Source organism: Lolium perenne, chromosome 2 (assembly GCF_019359855.2).
Source record: "Lolium perenne isolate Kyuss_39 chromosome 2, Kyuss_2.0, whole genome shotgun sequence".
Classification (NCBI taxonomy): Eukaryota; Viridiplantae; Streptophyta; class Magnoliopsida; order Poales; family Poaceae; genus Lolium; species Lolium perenne.
This window is the reverse complement of record NC_067245.2, coordinates 107516510-107531877: the sequence shown is the minus strand read 5'-3', so window position 1 is coordinate 107531877 and position 15368 is coordinate 107516510.

The window sequence follows — 15368 nt, the reverse complement described above, 5'->3', positions numbered from 1 at the left end:
TCATGTTTCCTTCGAGTGCCTCTAGTTTTTTTTTATAACGTCATAGTTGTGGGCCGATTGACGGGATTTGACTTGACGTGTAACTGCTGTGGGACAATTGATAGGACTTGACCTGACGGGCCCACCCTAGTTCTGCGCAGGCAGTTTTTAGGTCTTGACTAGTGCACGCGCGGCTATCGAGGCGTCTCCTCAATTTTCGCGCGACGTGGGAATAATGGGCCGCCGGTTCCACTCCTTCTTCAAGCGCCACGTGTACAGTCAGATCTGCTCCTCCCCCCCACGATGCTTTGTGGAGTTATGGCCACGTCAGGGCTCAAATTCTTATGGGATAAATAGGGAGCCTCCTTTCTTTTTTAACTTTTACCCCGTTCACTGCTCATCTTCTCCTTCAAGCCTCCTGTTCCTCTGCCTCTTCATCAGAAGCTTCGTTTACCATGGGCAAAAAGAAGAGTGGCAGCACATCGGAGACGGCCAAAGTTAGCCACGACTGGAACGCCTCTGCCATTACCAACCGCGACATCAACAAACTTCGCGCCCTCGGCTTCATCTCCGCATCTGAGGATGACATTCGTCTCCCAGGTTCGGTTTCTCGCCCAAATCCCCCAAAGGGCTTCACCGTCATGTTTGTCGCTTTTCTGTTCCGTGGCCTCTCTCTTCCGGCGCATGAGTTCCTTCGCTCCCTCCTTTTCTTCTATGGGATTCAGCTCTGGCAGCTGACCCCAAATTCCATCCTCCACCTTTCCATTTTTATCACCGTCTGCGAAGCCTTCCTCGGCATTGAGCCTCACTGGGGCCTTTGGAGGAAGATCTTCTATGTGAAGCGTCATAACGATAGCAACGGCCCCCCTGTTGTCGGCGGTGTTGGCTTCGTTGTCAGGAAGGAGGTCAACTACTTCGACTATCCGATGAAGGAATCCGTCCAGGGCTGGCGCAATAAGTGGTTCTATCTTTGGGACCCTGCTGTTCCTGGGCGGCGTTCAAATCTCCCTCTTTTTGATGATGTCTTGGTAGCTCATAAGAAGAAGTCTTCGAACAACGCCCTTTCTCCCGAAGAAAAGGCGACAGCCGATGAGCTATTCGAGCAAATAGTCACCTTGAAGAATACAGGAGGCCTGACGATGTGCGGCACTGAAGTAGTTTCAGTGTTCCTACAACGTCGAGTGCAGCCGCTGATGTCTCGCCCTCACCAGTTGTGGCTTTACACTGGCAAAAACGACAAGTCGAGGGTCAACTCTGCCGACCTATAGGCGGATGAGCTCCAGAACGAAGTTCATCGCCTAACATGCCTCAGCACCAAGGACACCATTGTCTTGACATCAGCGCGCCCTCCTTATGATCTCAAGCATCTTCCATCCAAGGTAACCTTATCATACTTCGTTTACTGTCATTACTTCTTCTTTCTGTTTGTGCCTTACATGTTTTCTATCCTTCCACAGGCTCCCGCTGTCGCCCAATGTTATCCTCCCTCACCCGAGACGGCGTGGTATTAGAGGATGACGACGATGATTCTGAGGGAACCGAGGATGCTCAGCACGTCCTTGAGGACAGCGATGTCCAAGAGGAGGAAGCTGCCGAAGATGACGCCTTTCTCAAGAGCAGACGTCGTAAGTAGGTACATGATGATCTTATCACATCGGCTGAATCAAGTCCTAGAGGAGGAGATAATTATGCCGACGAAGCTGCTTCGCCTCCTCCTGCTAAGAAGGGTTCAACAAGCTTCTTCGTGGACGAAGATGATCTGGACCTGTGAGCATTTATACTCTTTTTATTTTTATTTCTTGTCACCTTGTATGCTAACCGCAGACTGTACTTAAACAGCTCTGCCGATGACGATGACGATGTTCCTCTCGCAAAGAGGGCTAAACTAGCTTCTGAGAGAGCAGCATCGGCTAAGGAATCGAACCCTTCTCCTGCCAAGTCAACACCTCCATCCCGAACGGGTGTAGAGAAGGTCCCATTATCGAGAGTTATTCCTCCTGATGATGCTTCCACCCCGCCGGCTGGCCGCGATCACGTAAGTACTTAATCTATCTGGCTTTGCTGAATTTCCATCACCTGACTCCTCTTGATTTTTCCTGGCTGCAGCCAATTTACGCTACAGTTGATGCTGTGGTGGGCTTTGCTGAACAATTTACTCGCCTTGAGGCCGAAAACTCCCAACTTCAGAAGGCCGTCAAATCTTCGGCTGATCAGGCGGTCGAAGCGAACAGGCTCGCTGCCGATGCCAAGAGTGAGAACGCCTCGTTGAAGGAAGAAGTAAAGAGGTTGAAGCGTCAGATGAAGGATGATCAGGATGCCAGGCGTGCAGCGGCGGCTGCAATTGATGAGAAGGAGGGTGTCCTCCGTGAATCCATCAAGAATTTATTGGGTAAAAATCCTTATGGTGTTCCGCTCCTTTCTTGATGCTTTCTCCATTGATTACTGATACGTCTCTTTTTCAGAGGCCGCCAATTTAACTGTCAGCCGACGCCATCAGCTTCGGGAGGATTCCACAGCCGATGCTTTGTCACTTGCTGCTGAGTCAAATGTCCAGATCCTCAGATTACTGCATAAGTCCTAGGGGGCACTGTCGAAGTTATACTCAATGATCTTCCCCAAGGCGAAGCTGGACAAGACTCTCGACGAGATGGCGGAAGCTTTCCTTGTCGATCCTTCCGAGCCTGTAGAGGTACTGAAACGTCGCAGCCGCTTGTTTGGTGCGGTTCTTACTTTCCAGTTGCTTATGGGCCACGGGATGGGGTCGGAATTGGAAGATTTTTCCAAGGCACTGCCTGTTGATGATGAAAACCATCTAATCGACCTTGAGCCTTTCAAGAGATCGGCAATAACTTGCGCCAACCGGCTTCTGAAGTTGGTGGATGAAGCACAAGCCGAGCCTGTTCCTGAGTCAGTCCCTGTTTCAACGTCGGCGAATCCTTAAACTTTTATTCGATGTGTTGTACATAAGATTATCCATAACATTTTTAAATTCGGCTTTGTTGCCAGAGCATCCTTTTGCCTGTATGATGCGTACTCAACGCTCCCAATGGGAGTTTTTATATTAATGCTTGGTCTGAACTGAGGACGTACTGCAGATTCCTTCATCTTCTTCCCGTGCCGAGCTCTTTCCGAATTCTTCGGGTAATGATGAGTTAGGCCTTGTTCGTCAGTTACGTGACCAGGTGTCTAGTCTCAATAAAGACATTACTTCCCTTCGTGCGATGGCTGCCTTGGTGAGGAAGAAGGGAGAAATAGCGACTGCCGTCGAACAATACGCTCTTGATGGTCTTCATGTTGCTACCGAAAGTTTGAGCTGTGAGTATTAGCCTGTCTTCTGATTCCGGGTATAGCTTGAATGCTCTAACATTCGTTCCTTTTGCAGTCGTGGCTTCGGATGCAGCTGAAGAGGACAGGAAGATTCATGAAGAGGTTGAGGCGATGACCGACGTTGCTCACCCAACGCATAGTTTATGGCTGCATCGTCCGAAGGTCGTCATCATGGCGAAGTTTAAGTACCGGGTGATGAAGGCACATTACTATTTTGATAAATACTATGCCCTTCTTACGATGGTTTGGCACACCTTGTTTCCTTTGGATCAGGCACCCGAAACTTTGTCTGGCTTGTTCACCCGATTCAAGTCTCCCGAGAGGATTCGGCTGCTAGTGCGGAAAGAGCTTCTAGCTGGTGCTGAGCTTGCCTTTGCTTCAATATTGGCATGTCATCCATCTTTAGATTTAAGAGCCGTGGCAAACACTGAAAGGGATTTAGGCCAATATTATGATGTTGCTAGAGGTCCTGCTCACACCATTGTTTCTCGGATGGAATCATGCCTCGAAAAGGAACTGAAGGCCCACTGGGACCGGGGATCCCGATTATAAATGTAATAACCTTGTATTCACATAAGATTGTTTACTGCGTACGTTGCACGCTTATGTTATTTTGATTGATATTTTATTGTCGAGTGCGGCTGAGTGATCAGTTCAACCTGCTTGCTCGACGACTTCGTTGTATTTTATGCAATGTTATTGCGAAGTCGATATGTATTTTATGCGAAAGCTCGGCTTCATCACACGGTGCACCGGTTTGAGCCTTATCTTAATGTAACCATCGACTGTAGCACTCGCGTATTTTTCGAGGCTTGGATTGGTTGTTTTTATGTGTCATTAATCTTAGCTCTCGCTGAGAGTATTTAATTAATGTCATCGTGTAAACACGTTTCTTCTGGGCCAATGCTCCCGATGGGAGTTAGAGCCTATGGAAAAGGTTCCGAACGTTACGTTCGGGTGCCGAAGCCTGAAGCAAGAAAAAGGGTAACAGAAATCTGATTAGATCTTTATTCATAATGTAAAGCAACCTTGTAGGCCGTTAAATGAAAAAACAATCGTATCCTATGTATAAAACCGTCGCAATTGCGCGACGTTCCACGGATTCTCGACATCTTTTCCTGAGGCTGGATTTTTGAGCCGATAGGCTCCTCCTGGTATCACTTCGGTGATGATGTATGGTCCTTCCCATGGGGATTCTAGCTTCAAGGGTCTTTTTTGCTTCAACCGAAGTACCATATCTCCAACACTGAAATTTTGACTGCGTATTCGTCGGCTGTGATAATTTCTCAGCGCTTGTTGGTAGACCATTGTTCTTGCCAAGGCGATATCTCGTGCTTCGTCAAGGAGTAGCGCGATATTGGAGGAGGACTCTGTGTACGCTGTTACTCGAGGCGCTTCAAATCGGACGTCGACTGGCAGGACTGCTTCGGCTCCGTACACCAAGAAGAATGGAGTGTATTGGGTCGACCTGTTGGGGGTGGTACGCAAACTCCATAGCACAGATGGTAACTCTTCAACCCAGGCTCCGGCTGCGCCTTTAAGACGTTTCTTTAAACCATCCCCTATTAAACCATTGATCCTTTCCACCTGGCCATTGGTCTGGGGGTGAGAGACTGATGCGAATTTCAATTTGATTCCTCCATCATCACAAAATTTCCTGAACTCCTCGGAATCAAAGTTGGAGCCGTTGTCTGTGACGATGCTGTGGGGCATACCGAATCGACAGGTTATTCCTTTGAAGAATTGAACCGCCGTTTCAGCCTTTTGGTTTCGCATGTACACGCCTCGATCCACTTAGTGAATTTGTCGACTGCAACCAGTAAGTACGTGTGTCCTCTGGGTGACGATCTTGGCAACGGTCCAACTTGATCGAGTCCCCATTGAGCGAACGGCCATGCCAAGGGTATTGTCATTAAATCCGTTGCAGGAGCGTGTGGTTTCGATGAGAAACGTTGGCACGCATCGCACTTCATGACTAGATCCCTAGCATCCGACGCTGCCGTTGGCCAATAAAATCCTGCCCTAAAGGCTTTCGCCACAAGGGCTCTGCTCCCTGCATGATGCCCACAGGTTCCTTCATGTATCTCGCGCAACAGTGCTTTTCCATCGTCAATGGCGATGCACCTTTGGAAGATCCCTGAGATGCTGCGCTTGTAAAGCTCACCATTTATCACTGTGAAGGCCTTTGATCGTCCGACGATTCGCTTAGCTTCCACAGGATCTTCTGGCAGCTCTTGTTTCGACAGGTACGCTAGGAATGGTTCGGTCCATAGTGGCTCGAGGAGGAGGACTTGTTCGGCAGAAAGGACTGGAGATTCTTCAGTCGAAGGTTTTTGTAGTGAGCTTTTCTCCAATTCTTCAACCGATGGTTTTGCAGATGGCTTTTCTTTAATTGATCTTTGAGCGATCACTTCGTAAAAAACTCCATCTGGGATAGGGGAGCATGTGGACCCGATGTTTGCCAAAGTGTCGGCTTCCTCGTTACTGGCTCTGCCGATGTGCTTAAGCTCACATCCTTCGAATTTAGCCTCCATGTTCTGATACAGCTGCCGATAAGCAACCATGTTGTCATTAACTGCATCGCACAGGTTCATTGACTGCTGGACCACCAGGTTCGAGTCTCCGTAGATTTCTAGGCGCGTAGCGCCACATGCCTTCGCCATTTTCATTCCGTGCAGCAGCGCTTCGTATTCTGCTTCGTTGTTTGTCGGCAGGGAGAAATTCATGCGTAGTATATACTTCATCTTATCTCCCTGTGGTGATATCAGCACCACTCCTGCCCCTGCGGCTGTACTCCGTTTTGACCCATCAAAGTACATTACCCATGACCCCGACATGTCGGGTGTTGCTGGTGTCTGTGATTGGATCCAATCTGCCACAAAATCTGGGAGGATTTGGGATTTTACCGCCGTTCGGTTGACGTAAGTTATGTCGTGTGGTGCTAACTCGATTGCCCATTGAGACACTCATCCTGTGGCTTCAGGATTGGTCATTATGCTCTTCAGGGGTGCTTCGCTCACAACTTTGATCGGGTGCTCCATGAAGTAGTGCCTCAGCTTGCGATCCGACCTCCACACTGCATATGCCAACTTCTGATGATGAGGATACCTCTGCCTTGCGGGCGTAAGTACTTCACTGAGATAGTAAACAGGCCTCTGCACACCATGAACTCTCCCTGCTTCTTCTCGTTCGACAACCAAAACGCTGCTGAAGACTTGAGCTGTAGCGGCTATGTACATCAGCAGTGTCTCCTTTTCACGCGGAGTCACAAGCACCGGGGAGGTCGATAAGATTTTCTTCAAGTTGTCGAAAGAGTCTTGTGCTTCCTTTGTCCACTCGAACTTTTCTGATTTTTTCATCAGGTTGTAGAAGGGCAAAGCTTTCTCCCCCAGCTTTGCGATGAACCTGCTAAGCGCTGCTAATCGGCCTGCCAACTGCTGCACTTGGTGCAGATTCTTTGGCGGCTCCATGTCGAGAATAGCTTTGATCTTCAAGGGGTTAGCCTCGATTCCTCTGGCTGATATGAAGTACCCGAGTACTTGTCCTCCTGGCACTCCGAAAAAACATTTCTTCGGATTTAGCTTGATTTTGTATCTGTCCAGATTGTCGAAGGTTTCCCGCAAGTCATCGATGAGTGTGGCTGCGTGCTTTGTTTTCACCACGATATCGTCGATGTAGACTTCAATGTTCCTTCCAATCTGCTCCGCGAGGCAGGCTTGCATGCAGCGTTGGTAGGTAGCTCCTGCATTTTTCAACCTGAAGGTCATGACGTTGTAACAGAAAACGCCGTGTGGAGTGATGAACGCGGTTAGCTCCTGGTCTTCCTTCTTCAGTTTGATCTGGTTGTACCCGGAGTACGCATCTAGGAAAGAGAGACGATCGCACCCGGCTGTAGAATCGACTATCTGATCTATTCGAGGCAGTGGGAAATGATCTTTCGGGCAGTGCTTGTTAAGGCTAGTGTAATCGATGCACATGCGGAGGGCGGTTGTGTCCTTCTTCGGCACCATGACTGGATTAGCCACCCATTCAGATTCCTTAAGCTCTCGGATAAATCCCGCCTTGCGGAGTCGATTAACTTCTTCACCGATTGCTCTTCTTTTAGGTTCGGAGAATCGCCGCATCGACTGCTGTACTGGTTTGGCCGTCGGGTCAACATTTAGGGCGTGCTCAGCGAGTTCCCTGGGGATACCTGGCATGTCGGATGGCTCCCATGCAAATATCTCCCAGCGCTCACGGAGGAACTCGATGAGCGCGCTTTCCTATGCGACAGCTAGGTCAGCCGAGGTGTTGACCGTTTTCTTCGGATCAGTAGGTGATGACCCACAAGTATAGGGGATCGCAACAGTCTTCGAGGGAAGTAAAACCCAATTTATTGATTCGACACAAGGGGAGACAAAGAACACTTGAAAGCCTTAACAACGGAGTTGTCAATTCAGCTGCACCTGGAAACAGACTTGCTCGCAAGGGTTTATCGATAATAACGATTTTATAGCGATGCAGATAGTGAAATAATGTGACAGAGTAACAGAGACAGCAGTAGTGATTTTAGTAAACAGCAGGATTAAAATACTGTAGGCACGGGGACGGATGACGGGCGTTGCATGGATGAGAGAAACTCATGCAACAATCATAGCAGGGCATTTGCAGATAATAATAAAACGGTGTCCAAGTACAAAGCAATCAATAGGCATGTGTTCCAATTATAGTCGTACGTGCTCGCAATGAGAAACTTGCACAACATCTTTTGTCCTACCAGCCGGTGGCAGCCGGGCCTCAAGGGAAACTACTGGATATTAAGGTACTCCTTTTAATAGAGTACCGGAGCAAAGCATTAACACTCCGTGAACACATGTGATCCTCACATCACTACCATTCCCTCCGGTTGTCCCGATTTCTGTCACTTCGGGGCCATTGGTTCCGGACAGTGACATGTGTATACAACTTGCAGGTAAGATCAATAAACAATGAATATCATGATGAAACAATAACATGTTCAGATCTGAGATCATGGCACTCGGGCCCTAGTGACAAGCATTAAGCATAACAAGTTGCAACAATATCATCAAAGTACCAATTACGGACACTAGGCACTATGCCCTAACAATCTTATGCTATTACATGACCAATCTCATCCAATCCCTACCATCCCCTTCGGCCTACAGCGGGGGAATTACTCACACATGGATGGGGGAAACATGGCTGGTTGATGTAGAGGCGTTGGTGGTGATGGCGGCGATGATCTCCTCCAATTCCCCGTCCCGGCGGAGTGCCAGAACGGAGACTTCTGGCTCCCGAGACGGAGTTTCGCGATGTGGCGGCATTCTGGAGGGTTTCTGGCGACTTCGACTTCTCGTTAATAGGTTAGTTCCAGAAAATGCACGAATATGACATAAAGTGTGCATAAAACATGTAGATAACATCAATAATGTGGCATGGAACATAAGAAATTATCGATACGTTGGAGACGTATCAGCATCCCCAAGCTTAGTTCTGCTCGTCCCGAGCAGGTAAAACGATAACAAAGATAATTTCTGGAGTAACATGCCATCATAACCTTGATCATACTATTTGTAAAGCATATGTAGTGAATGCAGCGATCAAAACAATGTATATGACATGAGTAAACAAGTGAATCATATAGCAAAGACTTTTCATGAATAGTACTTCAAGACAAGCATCAATAAGTCTTGCATAAGAGTTAACTCATAAAGCAATAATTCAAAGTAAAGGCATTGAAGCAACACAAAGGAAGATTAAGTTTCAGCGGTTGCTTTCAACTTATAACATGTATATCTCATGGATATTGTCAACATAGAGTAATATAATAAGTGCAATATGCAAGTATGTAGGAATCAATGCACAGTTCACACAAGTGTTTGCTTCTTGAGGTGGAGAGAAATAGGTGAACTGACTCAACAATGAAAGTAAAAGAATGGTCCTCCATAGAGGAAAAGCATCGATTGCTATATTTGTGCTAGAGCTTTGATTTTGAAAACATGAAACAATTTTGTCAACGGTAGTAATAAAGCATATGTATCATGTAAATTATATCTTACAAGTTGCAAGCCTCATGCATAGTATACTAATAGTGCCCGCACCTTGTCCTAATTAGCTTGGACTACCGGATCATCACAATGCACATGTTTTAACCAAGTGTCACAAAGGGGTACCTCTATGCCGCCTGTACAAAGGTCTAAGGAGAAAGCTCGCATTGGATTTCTCGCTATTGATTATTCTCAACTTAGACATCCATACCGGGACAACATAGACAACAGATAATGGACTCCTCTTTTATGCATAAGCATGTAACAACAATTAATAAATTTCTCATATGAGATTGAGGATATATGTCCAAAACTGAAACTTCCACCATGGATCATGGCTTTAGTTAGCGGCCCAATGTTCTTCTCTAACGATATGCATGCTTAACCATAAGGTGGTAGATCTCTCTTACTTCAGACAAGACGAACATGCATAGCAACTCACATGAAATTCAACAAAGAGTAGTTGATGGCGTCCCCAGTGAACATGGTTATCGCACAACAAGCAACTTAATAAGAGATAAAGTGCATAAGTACATATTCAATACCACAATAGTTTTTAAGCTATTTGTCCCATGAGCTATATATTGCAAAGGTGAATGATGGAATTTTAAAGGTAGCACTCAAGCAATTTACTTTGGAATGGCGGAAAATACCATGTAGTAGGTAGGTATGGTGGACACAAATGGCATAGTGGTTGGCTCAAGTATTTTGGATGCATGAGAGGTATTCCCTCTCGATACAAGGTTTAGGCTAGCAAGGCTTATTTGAAACAAACACAAGGATGAACCGGTGCAGCAAAACTCACATAAAAGACATATTGTAAACATTATAAGACTCTACACCGTCTTCCTTGTTGTTCAAACTCAATACTAAAAATTATCTAGACCTTAGAGAAACCAAATATGCGAACCAAATTTTAGCATGCTCTATGTATTTCTTCATTAATAGGTGCAAAGTATATGATGCAAGAGCTTAAACATGAGCACAACAATTGCCAAGTATCACATTACACAAGACATTATAGCAATTTACTACATGTATCATTTTCCAATTCCAACCATATAACAATTTAACGAAGAAGAAACTTCGCCATGAATACTATGAGTAGAAACTAAGGACATACTTGTCCATATGCTACAGCGGAGCGTGTCTCTCTCCCACAAAGTGAATGCTAGGATCCATTTTATTCAAACAAAACAAAAACAAAAACAAACCGACGCTCCAAGAAAAGCACATAAGATGTGATGGAATAAAAATATAGTTTCAGGGGAGGAACCTGATAATGTTGTCGATGAAGAAGGGGATGCCTTGGGCATCCCCTAACTTAGACGCTTGAGTCTTCTTAGAATATGCAGGGGTGAACCACCGGGGCATCCCCAAGCTTAGAGCTTTCACTCTCCTTGATCATGTTGCATCATACTCCTCTCTTGATCCTTGAAAACTTCCTCCACACCAAACTTAGAACAACTCATTAGAGGGTTAGCGACAATAAAAATTAACATGTTCAGAGGTGACACAATCATTCTTAACACTTCTGGACATTGCATAAAGCTACTGGACATTAATGGATCAAAGAAATTCACCCAACATAGCAAAAGAGTCAATGCGAAATAAAAGGCAGAATCTGTCAAAACAGAACAGTTCGTATTGACGAATTTTATCGAGGCACCAGACTTGCTCAAATGAAAATGATAAAATTGAATGAAAATTGCGTACATATCTGAGGATCACTCACGTAAATTGGCATAATTTTCTGAGTTACCTACAGAGAAAACAGCCCAGATTCGTGACAGCAAAGAAATCTGTTTCTGTGCAGTAATCCAAATCTAGTATGAACTTTTCTATCAACGACTTTACTTGGCACAACAAAACACTAAACTAAGATAAGGAGAGGTTGCTACAGTAGTAAACAACTTCCAAAACACAAAATAAAAACAAAGTACTGTAGTAAAAACATGGGTTGTCTCCCATAAGCGCTTTTCTTTAACGCCTTTCAGCTAGGCGCAGAAAGTGTGTATCAAGTATTATCGAAGGGTGGTGCATCATTATTATGAGCTCCCCCATCCGTACTGGCACTAAGGGCTTTGTCAATTTTAGGCCTATAATAATACTTCTTTGGTTTAGGCACTTTAGAGACATACATAAACTTTTGCTCCTTACCCACATAAGCTTTCTCCTTATATTTAAGAGAAGAAAATGTTGAACCCAAGGTTCCCATAGCTTTTTCAAGTTCGTCAATCCTATTGCTTTGATCGTCATGGACAACACAAGTTCCTAGGACACTAATTCTTTCATCAATTCCTCCTAAGGATTTATCAAGTTCATTAGTTTTATCAAGTAACATTTCCAATTTAGCTTCAATACTTGGAAATTTTTTCTCTAAGGTTTCCAATTTTTTCATAACATCTTCAAGAGAGATTTCAGTTTTAACTTCATCAACAGGGGGTATTCCAAATAGACTCTCAATAATGCAGCTAGCTTCTAATGCAGGAGTACTTAGGAAGTTACCTTTCGCGAGACTATCAAGAACATACCTATTCCAGCTAGAGATACCAACATAAAAATTCCTGAGTAGGATAGTGGTGGAGTGTTTCTTAGTGCACCTATTATGGGCATCACTAATTCTATACCAAGCATCTCTTAAACATTCTCCCCCTCGTTGCTTAAACGTACGAACTTCGACTTCAGGATTACTCATTTTAGCAGTAGTAAATAAAGCAAACTAGATAAAGTAAATGCAAGTAACTAATTTTTTTTTTTGTGTTTTTGATATAGCAAACAAGATAGCAAATAAAGTAAAACTAGCAACTAATTTTTTTGTATTTTGATTTAGTGCAGCAAACAAAGTAGTAAATAAAACTAAGCAAGACAAAAACAAAATAAAGAGATTGGGAAGTGGAGACTCCCCTTGCAGCGTGTCTTGATCTCCCCGGCAACGGCGCCAGAAAATAGTCTTGATGACCCACAAGTATAGGGGGTGTATCGTAGTATTTTCGATAAGTAAGAATGTCGATCCCAACGAGGAGCAGAAGGTGTTGACAAGCAGTTTCGATGAAGGATTCACTGTAAATGCTCACAGACAAGTATTCAGGGGGTTTTGATGTAACAGTTGAATAAAGTACGAGTAAGTAAAGTGCGAGAGTCACAATTGCGGCGAGTGGCCCAATCCTTTTTAGCACAAAGGACAAGCCGGTTTGTTTACTTATAATGACCAAACGTTCTCGAGGACACACGGGATTTTAGTCTAGTGCTTTCGCTACATACGGCTAAATAATCTTCATTGTTATGATAAGTGTTGTGTGGGTGAACCTATGCTAATGCACCGCCCTTCCTAGGACTAATACATACTTGTGATTATACCCCTTGCAAGCATCCGCAACTACAAGAAAGTAATTAAGAATAAATCTAACCACAGCCTTAAACTCTGAGATCCTGCTATCCCTCCTGCATCGATATACCAACGGGGGTTTAGGTTTCTGTCACTCCGGCAACCCCGCAATTAGCAAACGAATACAAGATGCATTCCCCTAGGCCCATAAATGGTGAAGTGTCATGTAGTCGGCGTTCACATGACACCACTAGAAGAATAACACCACAACTTAAATATCATACCATTGAATATTACTCAACCATAGTTCACTACTAACATTTAGACTTCACCCATGTCCTCAAGAACTAAACGAACTACTCACGAGACATCATATGGAACATGATCAGAGGTGATATGATGATGAATAACAATCTGAACATAAACTTGGTTCAATGGTTTCACTCAATAGCATCAACAACAAGTAGAGATCGATACCGGGAGAGTTTCCCCTATCAAACAATCAAGATCAAACCCAAATTGCTACGGCGGTGACGATGTCCAGCGGTGGAGACGGCGGTGATGATGGTGGAGATGATGATGATGGTGATGGAGATGATGTCCAGCTCGATGACGGTGACGATGGCGTCGATTTCCCCCTCAGGGAGGGAATTTCCCCGGCCGGATTCTGCTCACGGGAGAGCTCTTTTCTCTCTGGTGTTCTCCGCCCCGCAGAGGCGGCTGTAACTCTTCACGAGGTACCCTCTGTGGCTTAGGTTTTCGGGACGAAGGGTTTCGCGAAGAAAAGGAGGCGAAAGGGGCTGTGGGGCCCCCACACCACATGGTGGCGTGGCCAGGCCATGGGCCGCGCCGCCCTATGGTCTGGGCCCACCTTGGGTCCAGCTGGCTCCTCCTTCTGGCTTCCTTCGTCATCTTGAAAAATATGATTTTTGGTATAATTCCCTTCCACAGTTGATCTTCCGAAATATTGCGTTCTGACGGTGCTTTTTCCAGCAGAATCCTGGCTCCGGTGCTTGATCCTCCAATAATGATGAAACATGCAAAATAGATGAAATAACATAAGTATTGTATCCAAATATGAAATATATCAATGAATAACAGCAAATTATGATATAAAATAGTGATGCAAATTGGACGTATCAACTCCCCCCAAGCTTAGACTTCGCTTGTCCCCAAGCGAAACTGAGCTCGGTAAACAGGACCACATGTTTATGGAGTGAAGAGTCGATAAATAAAATACGGACAAGAAGCATCATATTCATTCACACAAGACATTATAGTAAACAACTTCCTCATATAACTCAACTTGAAACAAGTATAAGGTAATCACAAATAAAGGTGCATAAGAAATCATAGTTGGTGATGGCAAACTTCGTTCTTGGTCAGGGAACAATTAACAGATTATACTTATCTCATTGAGCAGCGCTCTCATGTTAAAGTTTATAAGGCACAACTTGCATACTCAATCATAATGGTCTCCTCATGATCATTGATAACTTGCAAAGCTATATTCATTCAGATAAAACTTGTACTAAACAAGGAAGAATAAAAGACATGATGAAGCAAATCACCATATAATGGTTTGATCACAACTACTCAAATGCTTGCTTGAGATGGAGGGAAATAGGTTTACTGACTCAACATAAAGTAAAAGACAGGCCCTTCGCAGAGGGAAGCAGGGATTAAATCATGTGCTAGAGCTTTTTCAGTTTTGAAATCATATAAAGAGAACAAAAGTAACATTTTGAGAGGTGTTTGTTGTTGTCAACGACTGGTAGCGGGTACTCTAACCCCCTTGCCAGGCAACCTCCAAAGAGCGGCTCCCATATTATTTTCATTTTACGTGGCACTCCTTCCAACCTTTCTTTCACAAACCATGGCTAACCGAATCCTCGGGTGCCTGCCAACAATCTCATACCATGATGGAGTGCCTTTTTATTTTAGTTTTATTATGATGATGACACTCCCCCCAACCTTTGCTTACACAAGCCATGGCTAACCGAATCCTTCCGGTGCCGTCCATCAATCACATACCATGGAGGAGTGTCTATTTAGTTTAGTTAATTTGGGACTGGGAATCCCATTGCCAACTCTTTTTGCAAAATTATTGGATAAGCGGATGAAGCCACTAGTCCATTGGTGAAAGTTGCCCAACAAGATTGAAAGATAAAACACCACATACTTCCTCATGAGCTATAAAACATTGACACAAATAAGAGATACTAAGTTTTGAATTGTTTAAAGGTAGCACATGAAGTATTTACTTGGAATGGCAGAAAATACCATGTAGTAGGTAGGTATGGTGGACACAAATGGCATAGGTTTGGGTTAAGGTTTGGATGCACGAGAAGTATTCCCTCTCAGTACAGGTATTTGGCTAGCAAGGTTAATTAGCAAGCATAAGAGTTGAGGGAAACAAACAAATATACATGTGATAAAAACAATCATGCATCTTCCTTGTAAGCACAAACAATTTTAACTTCAGACTAATAAGCTATGAGCTAACAAGAAAGAAAGACAATGAAACAACTACATGTATTTCTCTTTTCTACTTAAACCTCAACGTGTTGTTGCTATTGACCAATGCTAAGTTTGCCAAAACCAAATAGATTTATTCAATGCTCCCAAAGTGATACCAATACTAATGACAAGATAAATCATATAATAGAGATTGAAAACTAAAATAA